This window comes from Dermacentor silvarum, chromosome 10 (genome assembly GCF_013339745.2).
Source record: "Dermacentor silvarum isolate Dsil-2018 chromosome 10, BIME_Dsil_1.4, whole genome shotgun sequence".
Taxonomy (NCBI): Eukaryota; Metazoa; Arthropoda; class Arachnida; order Ixodida; family Ixodidae; genus Dermacentor; species Dermacentor silvarum.
This window is the reverse complement of record NC_051163.1, coordinates 150,542,975-150,555,658: the sequence shown is the minus strand read 5'-3', so window position 1 is coordinate 150,555,658 and position 12,684 is coordinate 150,542,975. Positions and strand designations below refer to the sequence as shown.

The window sequence follows — 12,684 nt, the reverse complement described above, 5'->3', positions numbered from 1 at the left end:
TAAAATGTTTACAATGGCATTGTAAGAGAAAAAGAATCCCTTGTCTAATGATCATAGATGGGGCTATTCTCCCACCTGCAAATATGGTGTTAATGTAATCATAATGCTGTGTTTGTTCTTTATTTAGTTTCGAATATTTATCATTTCATATTCATTTTCTTGCGAATTTAATATTTTATTTCATATGCTTCATGTGGTCTAACATCAGTCGTGCTTTTGTTGTGCTGTGTTGTATAAATCCTTCTGTAATACAGTGTTACCTACAAAAGTAATTTGGTTATTTAACCCTTTGTTGAGCATTGACTACGGGCAACTTACCTGAAAACATTTTTTTCTTGCTGAGTTTTGGTAATAAGTTTGAAATTTCTAGCTAAATGTCTTTGGCCGACTTTGACTAGAGCAAGAGCACAGGACGAGGAAGATGTTTTGCACCTGACTCGCTTTCTTTCGAAAGTATGCTCGTAGGAGACATTCCGAAGCAAGATATCCGGCTGCAGTGGTGCTACATACATGGTGTAAAGGAAATAGAATGTACCCCTATGGTTCACATATGAAGAGAACTGTCTGTACAAATTCCAAATGGAGCCAAAGGCTTGGCGTGAAGCCTACTTCCAGTTTTCTGCCTTGTGTTCCCCTCCCTATACTATTAAGAATTATTGTATACAGAGAAATTGTGTGAGGCATGTACTGCATCAGTGCACTCTTGTCATGAAGGAAATACTTGGGTTGCCAGGCCAAGGTTATCAAGCGTCTTGCCTTCAAGTGTGGCACCACTTTTTGATAGCCAGATGTAGCACTTTTGTTGCATGAAATATATGACAGATTGCTAAACTGGCTTCATGTGCTCCCTGTGACTTTGCAGATTCGTTGCCGTCAAGATGCCTGGAGCAGTACCTTACACTCGTGTCCGTATGTGACCAGCTGCATTTCTGCCGGCAGTGCACTTACAGTACTGAGCAGAAGAAGCACATGATCGAACACCTGCGCACCCATACGGGCGAGCGCCCCTACCAGTGCCACCTGTGCCTGGACACATTCAGTTGGCAATCCAAACTGACACGCCATCTTCGCAGCCACACAGGAGAGCGCCCCTACCAGTGCCACCTCTGCTCGGAGGCATTCACTCTGAAATGGCACCTGAAAGATCATCTGCGCACCCATACGGGAGAGCGCCCCTACCAGTGCCACCAGTGCCCGGAAGCATTCACTAAGCGATCCAACCTGACACGCCATATTCGCAAGCACACAGGAGAGCGCCCCTACCGATGCCACCTGTGCCCGAAGGCATTCACTCAGAAATGGCACCTGAAAGATCATCTGCACACCCACACAGGAGAGCGCCCCTACCAGTGCCACTTGTGCCCGAAAGCATTCGCTCAACACGCCGGCCTGACACACCATCTGCAAACTCACACTGGAAAGCGTGCCTTTCCCTGCGTCTAATGCAGTGCATCCTTTTCGCGGAGAGACAACCTCTATCGCCATATGGCATCTGACTCGGAGGTGAAGCCCTAAGGTCGGGAGCTGGAAGTTTTGTTGTGGATCAGCCAATTTATGTATATTTTTAATGGCAAAAAATTATTTGCAAACTGTATTGTGTGGGGTCTCACACATACTCTTGGGACAAAGGAACGACAACACAGTAGTGCAAACAATCAAAAGGGCATTTATTGCACCTTTCATACACTAATGCGCACTAGCCGAATTACAACCAATAGAACATTCACACGGGCGCGCGACAAATCAAGGAAGTCCGACTTACCATGACCCGATAGCGAGCGAATACATTCGCCCCATGCTATGACACCATCGCCTAGTCATTCACGTGTACAGTCACGCGAACGGTGGCGCGCTCGAACGATCCGTGTTCGTCCATACCGGTGTCCTGCTCTTAGCCTCGCGCGAAGCGGGCCAGCGCACGCGCGAAGCGTTCGTGCGTGTTGGCCGCCGATCCCAACCCAAAGAGAGAGCGCCTTCGACCTTTTTCTCCCAAGTCACCCCGCCGTTCGGTGGCGTTAGCATCGCGACACTCGCGCCATCTCTCGCAACGCGCCGCAACCACTACGACCGCCTCCGGCACCCAGCGCGCGGTGAAGCCGGACCACAGGAGACGCGTGACAGTCGCACATCCCCACAATTGAAAGATTTCCGGCTCTCTCAACCATAGGGTTTTTCTTGTAATATTGTTAAGGGGAGGAAGAAGCGCGCTAATATTTACAAATGGGTTTTAATGGCTGCGTAGAGAAGCGAAAACCAATATCATCTTTGTCGTTTTCAAGGGCACCAACCATGTCCTCTTTTTTCCACATTACACACTGTGACAATATTATGTAAAGGAAATTGTGCCATGCCATATATTAAATGTCACTTCCCCTATCCGAGCATATCGAACTTTTATCTTGATTATGGATTGGCCTAAAATATATTCGGGATGGTGTAAATCAGTTTCTTGAAATTACTCATAATATAAGAATTTAGCATGGAAACCAGAAACACACAATTGAGATAGGGCACAGTAGTATGTGCCAAATTTGTTGTCTTTCGCATAAATTGAACAACACACTGTTGGTGGAGTTCACATTTGACATAACTGTGCCTCCTAGTTCAAATGCTTATGTTTTCGTAGCACCTTTTTTATTAATAAAACCTAACTACCCTGGTACACAGTCTTAATACAGATGAAACTATTGTGCCAGCTTAAATGTTCTCAAGCAGTTCACAAGCTGAAATGCATATGTAAACAGAGTTTGTTTTTAGCTTTATATGTCCAGTGTCAGACTTCTGCTTGAGCATCAGCAAACTCCATAACACTGGTCGGCATTTGCGAACCAAGGCAACAACATGAAAGAGTGAGCACTGCAACTTTTGAGAAGGCATTGGTGATGTTTAGTGATGTCGTGTGTCTGGAAACTAAGTAGGAGCTGGTATGCTGTATTGAAATTGTGTAGTGGGTGTTGCCTTGGGCTAGAATTTGCTGCCGAGATGTCCAGACATGCGGGCTGGTAAATAAGTGGTTGTGCATGGGCACTCGTGTCACATGTCTTGCGGGAATTACTGACAGTATATTTCTCGCAGGTTTACTGAAGATTGCACAAAGGTTCTCACAACCTAACATTTCACAGCTTTCGGGCTGGAACTGCAAGTTACACAATACTGCGAGATTAGCACTGCACTGTGGCTATTATTTTTTGGAAAGTAAATTACATATTCAGTCCCCAACCAATATTCTTGACCGTGCGGGAACCAAAATATAGTCAGAGAAACTCGTTCACCCAATAAAATAAAATTTATTACCCTTAAGAGTGGCATAAGAAATCTCTTAATAATGCCCTGCCACATACTACGGGCAATCAGATTTGCTTGGGTTTGCGCAACACTGACGTCGTCCCTGTATACAGTCGACAACAGCATAACTGCGTTCTCCACTGCAAACTCACAAACACTGGCATGGCACTCTTTGGCCATAACTGGCCCTTGCGCCATTAAACACTATACATCATCATCATCAGCAGCATCACCGCGTTGGCGATCTCTGTTGGCGGAGATCGCCATGGAGATAGAAGAAACGAACCTCGTTACTTCGCACTACTTGGCTCTCGTGGAGGTACAGGAGATGTCGCCTATCACACATATGCAAAGCTGCACAAACACACACAAAAATGCGACATCTCCAAGAAACACCTGCTCTGTGGACACACCACGTGTAAAATAGCAACCGAAATTAAAAGAAAAAAAAACTTAAGGGCGCGCATTTAGTGATTATGACGATAATGCTGACTGAAAAAGTGCTGTACCCTGGAGTGCTTTGTCAGCCACTGAAAGCCAAGCCAGCGGAAAATCTAAGATGGTGGCCTCTAAGATCGGGTCAACGTTACTAGACTTGGTTCAGTTACTAGATTTGTTTACTAGACTAGGTTCTGTGACTGCATGGACCAGCCACCGATTCTTGGATCTCGTGACGCCGCTGTCACACTTTGCTCGGTTGGCGAAGCACTGTCCACAGCTGTTCACGGGGCTTGGCGGTGTGTATACATGCGTGTTTTGTTGCAGTCTTGGTGCTTTTTGCAACACTCTTGTGTGTGCATGTTGAGGAGTTCAGGGCCTGTATAATCAAATTTTATTTGGTGATGCAAATGCATTCTTTTGCACTGTTCCTGCAGCAACAACATGCCTCGAATGTAAAACTAATTCTGCTTCCAAGCGAGCGAAGCTGAAGTAGGTTTGAACATAGCACTCTTGGATGTGGTGCTCTGATGAAAGAAAATAGTCCTAGGTTAATTTTTATCTAATCCCAAAATGAAGTGCTGAGAATTTGTGTATATAGAGAAGAGATGCCTTGGATTTATTCGTACTGTCAATGTGTTTATTGACAAAGGGTACGCAAGAAGTGAGAAGTCGAATTTTAAAAGAAGTGCACCGATTGACCTGCTTACCGCTACAACTGCTGATTAGTACCACCTATTTGAGTTAAACAATTAACCGATTGGCCTGTTCACAGCTACAACTGCTGATTAGTAGCCACTATTAGTACTAATGAGCAAATATATAATTGAATAAATAAAAATTCAAGGTGCACTTAGTTATCCCTATGTGGATGAATGTGAAAGCATTGTGACCACTGAAGGTCGTGGGTTCGAGTACCTTTATTATATGTATCGTAATTAACTTTGCAATAATTAACACCAAAGGTGGGTTTGACTAGCACCAGAGGTCGTGGGGTCGAGTGCTGTAATGAACTCTATCGTAAGTAAACCTGTGCCGTGGGTTCTGGCGCCTTAACTCGATCTTAATAACCTGGGCATTAATTAGCACCACCGATCATGGGTTCGACTTCCACCAATGGTTGTAGGTTCGAGTGCTTTCATTAACTATACCTTAATTTACTGTGCCTTATTTGACTCTGCCTTAATTAACTTGCCTCGCCTTAATATTTGTCACCAACTGCCTCGATTGGCTCACTTGGGCTCCCTTGACATTTTGGACCATCATGTGGTCACGCCAACTCCAGATTTCCTGCCTCATAAGCCATATAGTGCATTCACATGAATAATTAATTAGTACTAATCAGCAACAGCTGCTTAGTATAGCACAGTGGACCGCCAGCGCTGCTGGGGCCCTGGACTAAGGACTCCAGCAGCACACTCTGGGGGAGCACAGCAGCATTTTTACAGCTCAGTAAAGTGTTTCAATCAATATGCTAAACAAGAGGCTATACAAACGTTAAGCAAGGAATCGGTGAAAACATTTGTTGCATTCGTAAGTTGCGAAGTCGGAGGACCCGAGCACCTGTGGCGCTCTCGCTCTCTGGCAGCAAACCAAGGCATGGGGGCAGCCACAATATACGGCGCCTGTGGAGAGTTCAACAACTGAACCTAGTCTAGTTTGTGGATCAGGTAGCATGGCATCCGAACGAGCGGTTTAGTCTGGAAAATCTATCTTTGAGGCCTACATTCGTCTGAAAAATCGGTCACGAACATGCATTATCTCTATGGGAACTCTGATGGTGCAAAGTCTGAATTTCCGTCTGCGTCATTTTTTTCTCCACCATACATCACAGAACCTCGTCAAGGAAAGAAATTTAACAAAAGCACCTAGAGCCAATTTCATTCATTTACTGTGAAATTCAACCGAATTTATGTGTTGGCTAGCTCCTATATGACTGTAACGTACCACACTTGTTTATGTATTACTCAGACCTTTTAGACAATGGTAAATTTTAGCAGAACCCATCTTGCAAAGAATTTCGATGCCAATGTGATTAGCAATAATGTAGTGTAGCGACAAGCTGTATTGCCACTGCAAAAATGCGTCATGTTTGATGCACGAAAATGCAGCCAGGCTCTCTTCTCGTGCATCCCTGTACACACTACACAATCGAGTGGTGCCACAGCGAAGTTTGTTCATGATGATTTTTCGGACATGCCCGTTAATTTGGACGCCTTCGCAACACTGCCTGGTACCCCATAGAGTCAATGTATAAGAACGTATGACATTTCGAACGCAAATAACCTTCGCCGTCGGATTTTCCGGCCTATTTGCCATGACCGCAGATCATGAATTGGCATTAATCGAATAAGCCACCACCGCTGCCATTTTGATTATCACGACGCCTTGAACCGGTGCCTTCGCATGCAGATCCGCTGGCAGCCGTAGCCACCACCTAGGCAACGCTAGGGCTAGCTACTGCGACGTTTGCTCCCGAGTTTCAACGCGATAGCGTTAAGGACCCGATGTCACAGAAAATCTGGCGTCCGTAGCGGAAAAAGTCATCCCCAACCAACCCGACCGCGCAGGCCCTGCGCGTGGCGCAAGGTCTTAAGGATGAAGAAAACCATCCCGAACCACCCCGACCGTGCGGGCCCTCCACGTGGTGCATGGTTTTGGTGAACAAAAATTTAGTTTCTCACAGTGAAATCCGTCAGAAAAATGGTAAAGTACAGCTTAACCACAACCTACAGACATGGTGGCGTCGGACTGTTATTTGAATGTACGCGTGCATCGGGACAATAGCAAGAACACGCGTGCATCGGGGCAATAGCAAAGACTTAATAAAATAATAATAAAAGTACTAGGGCCTTCACATTTTAATAGATGACTTATGTTGCCCCGGAAAAACTTCTTCCCAGCAATACATTTCTGTTTAAAAGTGAAGCCGATTTTAAGGGGATCGGTGTAAGCTGCTGTAGCTGAAGCTGTAATGAAGTTTAATGCCGGGAATGAGAAAGCCTCGGTAGCAATACTCAAAAGAACTGTGGCTGAATCCTAGTTACACCAAACGCATGGCGGGCAAAGACCGCCGCGAGCTCCACCATATGCACACAAGCATGCCTCTGCTTAAAACTTGGAGCGGGTGCTCGAAAGGCATCACCGGAGTGACTGCAACCAGGCAGACTATATTCCTGGAGGCTATCGATGCAATGGAACTTGTGAATATTTTAGTGTATTGTAGTGTGCTGTATTGAAAATACACTTGTTTTTTCATGTAATCTCGTTTTTTCGTTTTTGGTGTCTTTATAAACTTGCAGAAGCGATATATCGACCATCCGGGCACATAGAGCCATTATTTTTGCAGTTGCATGTAACTACATGGGTGTACCTCAATAGGCCAGGAGCAGATTTCTTAAATTTCAGCTTTGGAAATGCTTAAGTTTACCACTTTCGCACATGATAGCCATTTCTAAACATTGAATTTTACTTTGTTATAAAATTGTTAGCACCTGCCATATAAAAAATACTCCTGGATTTGTTTTCTTTACAGCTTGTAGTATCCAGCCATACGTCAAAATTACCTTTCTGGTTGATAGTGTCCTTTCTATTGTACAGATAAACAAAACATAATTATTTTATTGATCTCTCGAACTGTTGGCCATATGCAAAATCTAATTACATTTTTGAAACCAGCATGAGAAACTTAGTCGGAATGAGAATTTTCATAAAATTTTTTCTGAAAATAAACTATTTTCAAGAACCCACACAGGCACTGACTTTCTAGTAAAGCTTACTGTGCAGGGGCAAAAGATGTAGCACAGCTGTATGTGTGCTAGACAATATGGTTGACTCGGGACATACTGCAGAAATGGCACATGCAATAATGTTGGGCTTGCAGCAATGAAACATGCGGTGACAGTGTTGCAATTGATGCGAAACTGCAGTGCAATGCCAGGAACTTCATTCTGTTTATACATGTGTACTTCATCACTTGCTAGCCTACAGGTGTGTCCGACTGACCTGTATTTTCCACCAAGTGACAGCAGTATACTTTAGGACGTATTGTGGATCACATTACGTTATTCCCTAACCAAAAAAGGTTTCCTGCATTACATCATGGCAAGGTGTCTTTGTTGCTCTGAAGTTTTGTACAAATTAGAAAGTGAAGGAAATCGTAATTGAAATAAATTTGGACAATAGTGACATAAATGAGCTTTTATGTCCTGTCTGCAAGCTAGATAGCAGTTTATTTTTGTTCATGAACCGTTTTTCTGTGAAGGTGTTAAAGTTGGATTTAATAGATGTCATGTCCAGTTAGAGGAAAAGAGGTTTCACCAGTACTCGCCAATCACACTTTTGATGCACTGAGTGCTGGCAGGAGCATTGAGACATCGGATGTTTGAAATGGGATCCAATGTGATCAATACTGAATGTGTAGTGAACTTGATGTTGAAAACATTGATTCTTTCGTACAGAAAAAAGCTATTTGTTTTATTGAGTAGGCCCGGTATGAGTCACTGAATAATTGTTTGTGATAGATATATGCGATTGTAGTATATTTTGAAGCAAAGCATTTTGCCCCAACCTAAGTACGTCTGTCAATGCAAAGAAAAACTTTGTGTGGGTGTAACTGTTGAGTGTTTATGCTGGCTCTAACAGTGATCCTCTTTCTGTTACAGATGTGTCCATGTCGCCTGAAAAAGCATTGAAACAAGTTGTATTGCTTGGGTTTCGACTGTAAACCAGCCCGCCAAATTTTCGAACAGAATCCACCTTTTTTCTTTGCTACATGACACAGCAGTTTGATCTACAATTTTTTACCATTGTGACAGTGATATAACTGTTTATTGGTTGTCACCTATGCTTTTCTTATTTTGAACGAGTCTAATGGGAAATTCACTTGCTGCCCCGTCATTTTACTAAGATGGAAAGAAAAAACAGGGGCGGGGGGTTATTGCACTTACTGATATGTAATGATCCGGATAACAAAAATACACTGCAATGCACTAGCAGAGAATGTTATAGTGCGAAATATTGACTGTCTTCATATATATGTGCAATAGCACGGGTGTCTGTGTGTGGGGTGGCGGGTTGTTTCATGTTGCTGTTGCTTGAGCAATCAAAAAAGATCATGTAAAATGTTTACAATGCATGGTAAGAGAGAAAGCATCCCTTGTTAAAAATCACAGATGGGGCTATTCCACCACCTGAAGATATGACGTTAATTTAATCATAATGCTGTGTTTATTCTTTATTGAGTTTCGACTATTTATCATTTCATATTCATTTCTTGCGAATTTAATATTTAGTTTCATATGCTTCATGTGGTCTAACATCAGTCGATGCTTTTTTTGTGCTGTGTTGTATAAATTCTTCTGTAATACAGTGTTACGGACAAAAGTAATCTGGCTGTTTAACGCTTTGTTGAGTGTTGACTACAGGCAACTTGCCAGAAAACGTTTTTTTTTTCTTGCTGAGTTTTGGTATTACGTACAAAGTTTCTAGCCAAATGTCCTCAGCCAACTCTGACTAACAGGCAGCAAGCGTCGTTTGTTGGTATAGAGCAAGAGCACAGGACGAGGAAGATGTTTTGCACCTGACTCACTTTCTTTGAAAAGTATGCTCAGAGGAGACATTCCGAAGCACTATCTCCGGCTGCAATGGTGCCACATACATGGTGTAAAGGAAATAAAATGTACCCCTATGGTTCACATATGAAGAGAACTGTCTGTACAAATTCCAAATGGAGCCAAAGGCTTGGCGTGAAGCCTACTTCCAGTTTTCTGCCTTGTGTTCCCCTCCCTATACTATTAAGAATTATTGTATACAGAGAAATTGTGTGAGGCATGTACTGCATCAGTGCACTCTTGTCATGAAGGAAATACTTGGGTTGCCAGGCCAAGGTTATCAAGTGTCTTGCCTTCAAGTGTGGCACCACTTTTTGATAGCCAGATGTAGCACTTTTGTTGCATGAAATATATGACAGATTGCTAAACTGGCTTCATGTGCTCCCTGTGACTTTGCAGATTTCTTGCCGTCGCGATACCCGGAGCGGTATCTTACACTCGTGTCCGTATGTGACCAGCTGCATTCCTGCCGGCAGTGCCCTTACAAGACTGAGCAGAAGAAACACATGATACGACACGTGCGAATCCATACGGGAGAGCGCCCCTTCCAGTGCCACTTGTGCCCGGAAGCATTCACTTGGCAAACCAGCCTGAGACGCCATCTTCGCAGCCACACAGGAGAGCGCCACTACCGGTGCCACATCTGCTCCGAGGCATTCACTCTGAACTGGCACCTGAAAGATCATCTGCACACCCACTCAGGAGAGCGCCCCTACCGGTGCCACATGTGCCCGGAAGCATTCACTCAACGCTCCTGCCTGACCCGCCATCTGCAAAACCACACTGGAAAGCGTGCCTTTGCCTGTGTCCGCTGCGACGCATCCTTTTCGCAGAGAGGCCACCTCTATCGCCATATGGCATCTCACTCGCGGGTGAAGCCCTGAAGGTCGGGAGCTGGAAGTTTTGTTGTGGATCAACCAATTTACGTATATTTTTAATGGCAATAAAGTTATTGATACACTGCATTGAAAGATTTCCAGCTCTCTCAACTATAGTTCTCTCAACATTTTCTTAATTTACATAAATAATCTGCCCTCTTGTGTTTCCTCTAACATTCATTTATTCGCCGATGGCTGCGTAATCTTCAGGGAAATAATATGCGACACTGGTACATCTCTTCAGTCCGACCTTAACGCTATTTCTACTTGGTGCCAATCATGGTCAATGGAATTAAATATCAAAAAATGTAAATTTATGCGTGTGTCCAGAACTTCTAACCAGCTACCTTCTTACTATGATAATAATCTCCCATTAGACCCTGTCTCATCCTACAAATATCTTGGTATCCATATTACTAGCAACCTCTCGTGATCCATGCACGCTTCTTACGTAATTAAAAATGCTAACTGCATGATGGGATACCTAAAACGCAATTTCACTAAGGCACAGTCTTCCCTAAAATTAATGCTATACAAGTCGCTAGTCCGCTCAAAGCTTGAGTACGCCACAGCAATTTGGGATCCCTTTCAGAAAAACCTAATTCACTCATTAGAAAATGTACAAAATAACTCTGCTCGTTTTGTTTTTTCTAATTATAACCGAACTGCCAGCACTTCTGTAATGAAATTAAACCTTGGTTTGCCATCTTTAGCCTCTCGCCGTAAAGGTCTTAGGCTTTCACTTTTTCATAGGATATTTCATCATCCTTCCCTTCGCGACGAACTAATCTCCCTACCTCAATACATTTCATCAAGGTTAGATCACAATAACAAAGTTGGAATTTCATTATGCCATACCAATGTCATGTCTCATTCATTCCTTCCGCGCACATCTGCTGAGTGGAATCACCTACCCGCCTCAACCGCTACTATTGTTGACCATCAGCATTTCATGGCAGTACTAAATAACATTGTATAAACAGGAGCATTTTTTTGTGCTATCAAATTGTATTTGATTGTATATCAAACCTAACACTTAGATAAAGATTGTATAACCGAGAGCCATCTATTTCTGTACTACTAACCACTTTGCTGCTCTGTACTTTTTTTTTCTTCTGTATTTGATGTAACCACTCCCCTCTTTAATGCCCCTGGCCCTGAGGGTGCACGAAATAAAATAAAATAAAGTAGGGTTTTTCTTATAATATTACCTAAAGAAAATTGTACCACGCCATATTTGACATGTCACTTCCCCTATCCCAGCATATTGAAATTTCATCTTGATTTTGTGGATTGGGCTAAACTATGTTTGCGACTGTGTAAATAGGTTTCTTGAAGTTTCTCATAATATAAGAATTGAGTAAAGAAACCAAAAACACACAATTGAGATAGGGCACAGTATGTGCCAAATTTCTTATCTTTCGCACAAATTTAAGACACTGTTCGGGAAGTTCCCATTTAGCATAAAGGTGCTTCCTAGTTCAAATGGTTATGTTTTAGTAACAAATTTTTGTTTAGTAATACAACCTGACTACCATGGTACACAGTCTTAATACAGACGAAACTATTGTGCCATCTTAAAAAGCAGTTCACAAGCTGAAATGCATATGTAAACGGAGTTTGTTTCTAGCTTTGTCCATTGTCAGGCTTGTGTTTGAGCATCGGCAAACTCCATAACACTCGTCGGCATTTGCACACCAAGGCAACAACATGAGAAAGTGAGCACTGCAACTTTTGAGAAGCCATCGGTGATGTTTAGTGATATCATGCGCCTGGGAGCCAAGTAGAGCTGGTATGCTGTATTGAAATTGTGTAGTGGGTGTTGCCTCGGGCCAGAATCGGCTGCCGAGATGTTCACACATGTGGATTGGTAAATAAGTGGTTGTGCATGGGCACTCGTGTCACATGCCTTGCAGGAATTGATGACAGTATGATATTTCTCGCAGGTTTACCGAAGATTGCACAAAGGTTCTCACGACCTAACATTTCACAGCTTTTGGGCCGGAACTGCAAGTTACACAGTACTGCTAGATTTAACACTGCACTGTGGCTACTCTATTGTTGTTTTGAAAGTAAATTACATATGTACTCTTTTGCTACGCTATATACCACAGAACCTCATCAAGGAAAGATTTAACAAGTTCACCTAGAACCAATTTCATTCATTTACATTGAAATTAAGCTAAAATTATGTGCTGGGGCTAGCTTCTATATGACTGTGTAACATATCATGCTCATTAATGTGTCACTCAGACCTGCTCAGAAAATAGAAAATTTCAGAAGAACCCACCTCACAATGAATGTTGACACTAATGTGACTAGAATTAAAGTAGTGTAGCGACGACAAACTGTATTGCCAATGTCAAAACAGGTCATGTTTGAGGCGTGAATGCAGCCAGGCTTTCTTCTCGGGCATCCCTCTACACACTGCACAATCTAGCAGTGCCTACACAATGTTTGTGCATGACACG

At 43.0% G+C, this 12,684-nt stretch overlaps 1 long non-coding RNA gene across 1 annotated transcript; it reads right to left on the bottom strand.

Moving 5' to 3' along the window:
• Window positions 1–1,021: 1,021 nt before the first annotated feature.
• On the bottom strand, window positions 1,022–10,349 carry LOC125940738 (uncharacterized). Its single transcript, XR_007463940.1, has 3 exons — window positions 10,178–10,349; window positions 1,306–1,473; window positions 1,022–1,137 (listed from the first exon to the last, which is right to left on the bottom strand). It is a non-coding gene; the product is annotated as an uncharacterized LOC125940738 (long non-coding RNA).
• Window positions 10,350–12,684: the final 2,335 nt, after the last annotated feature.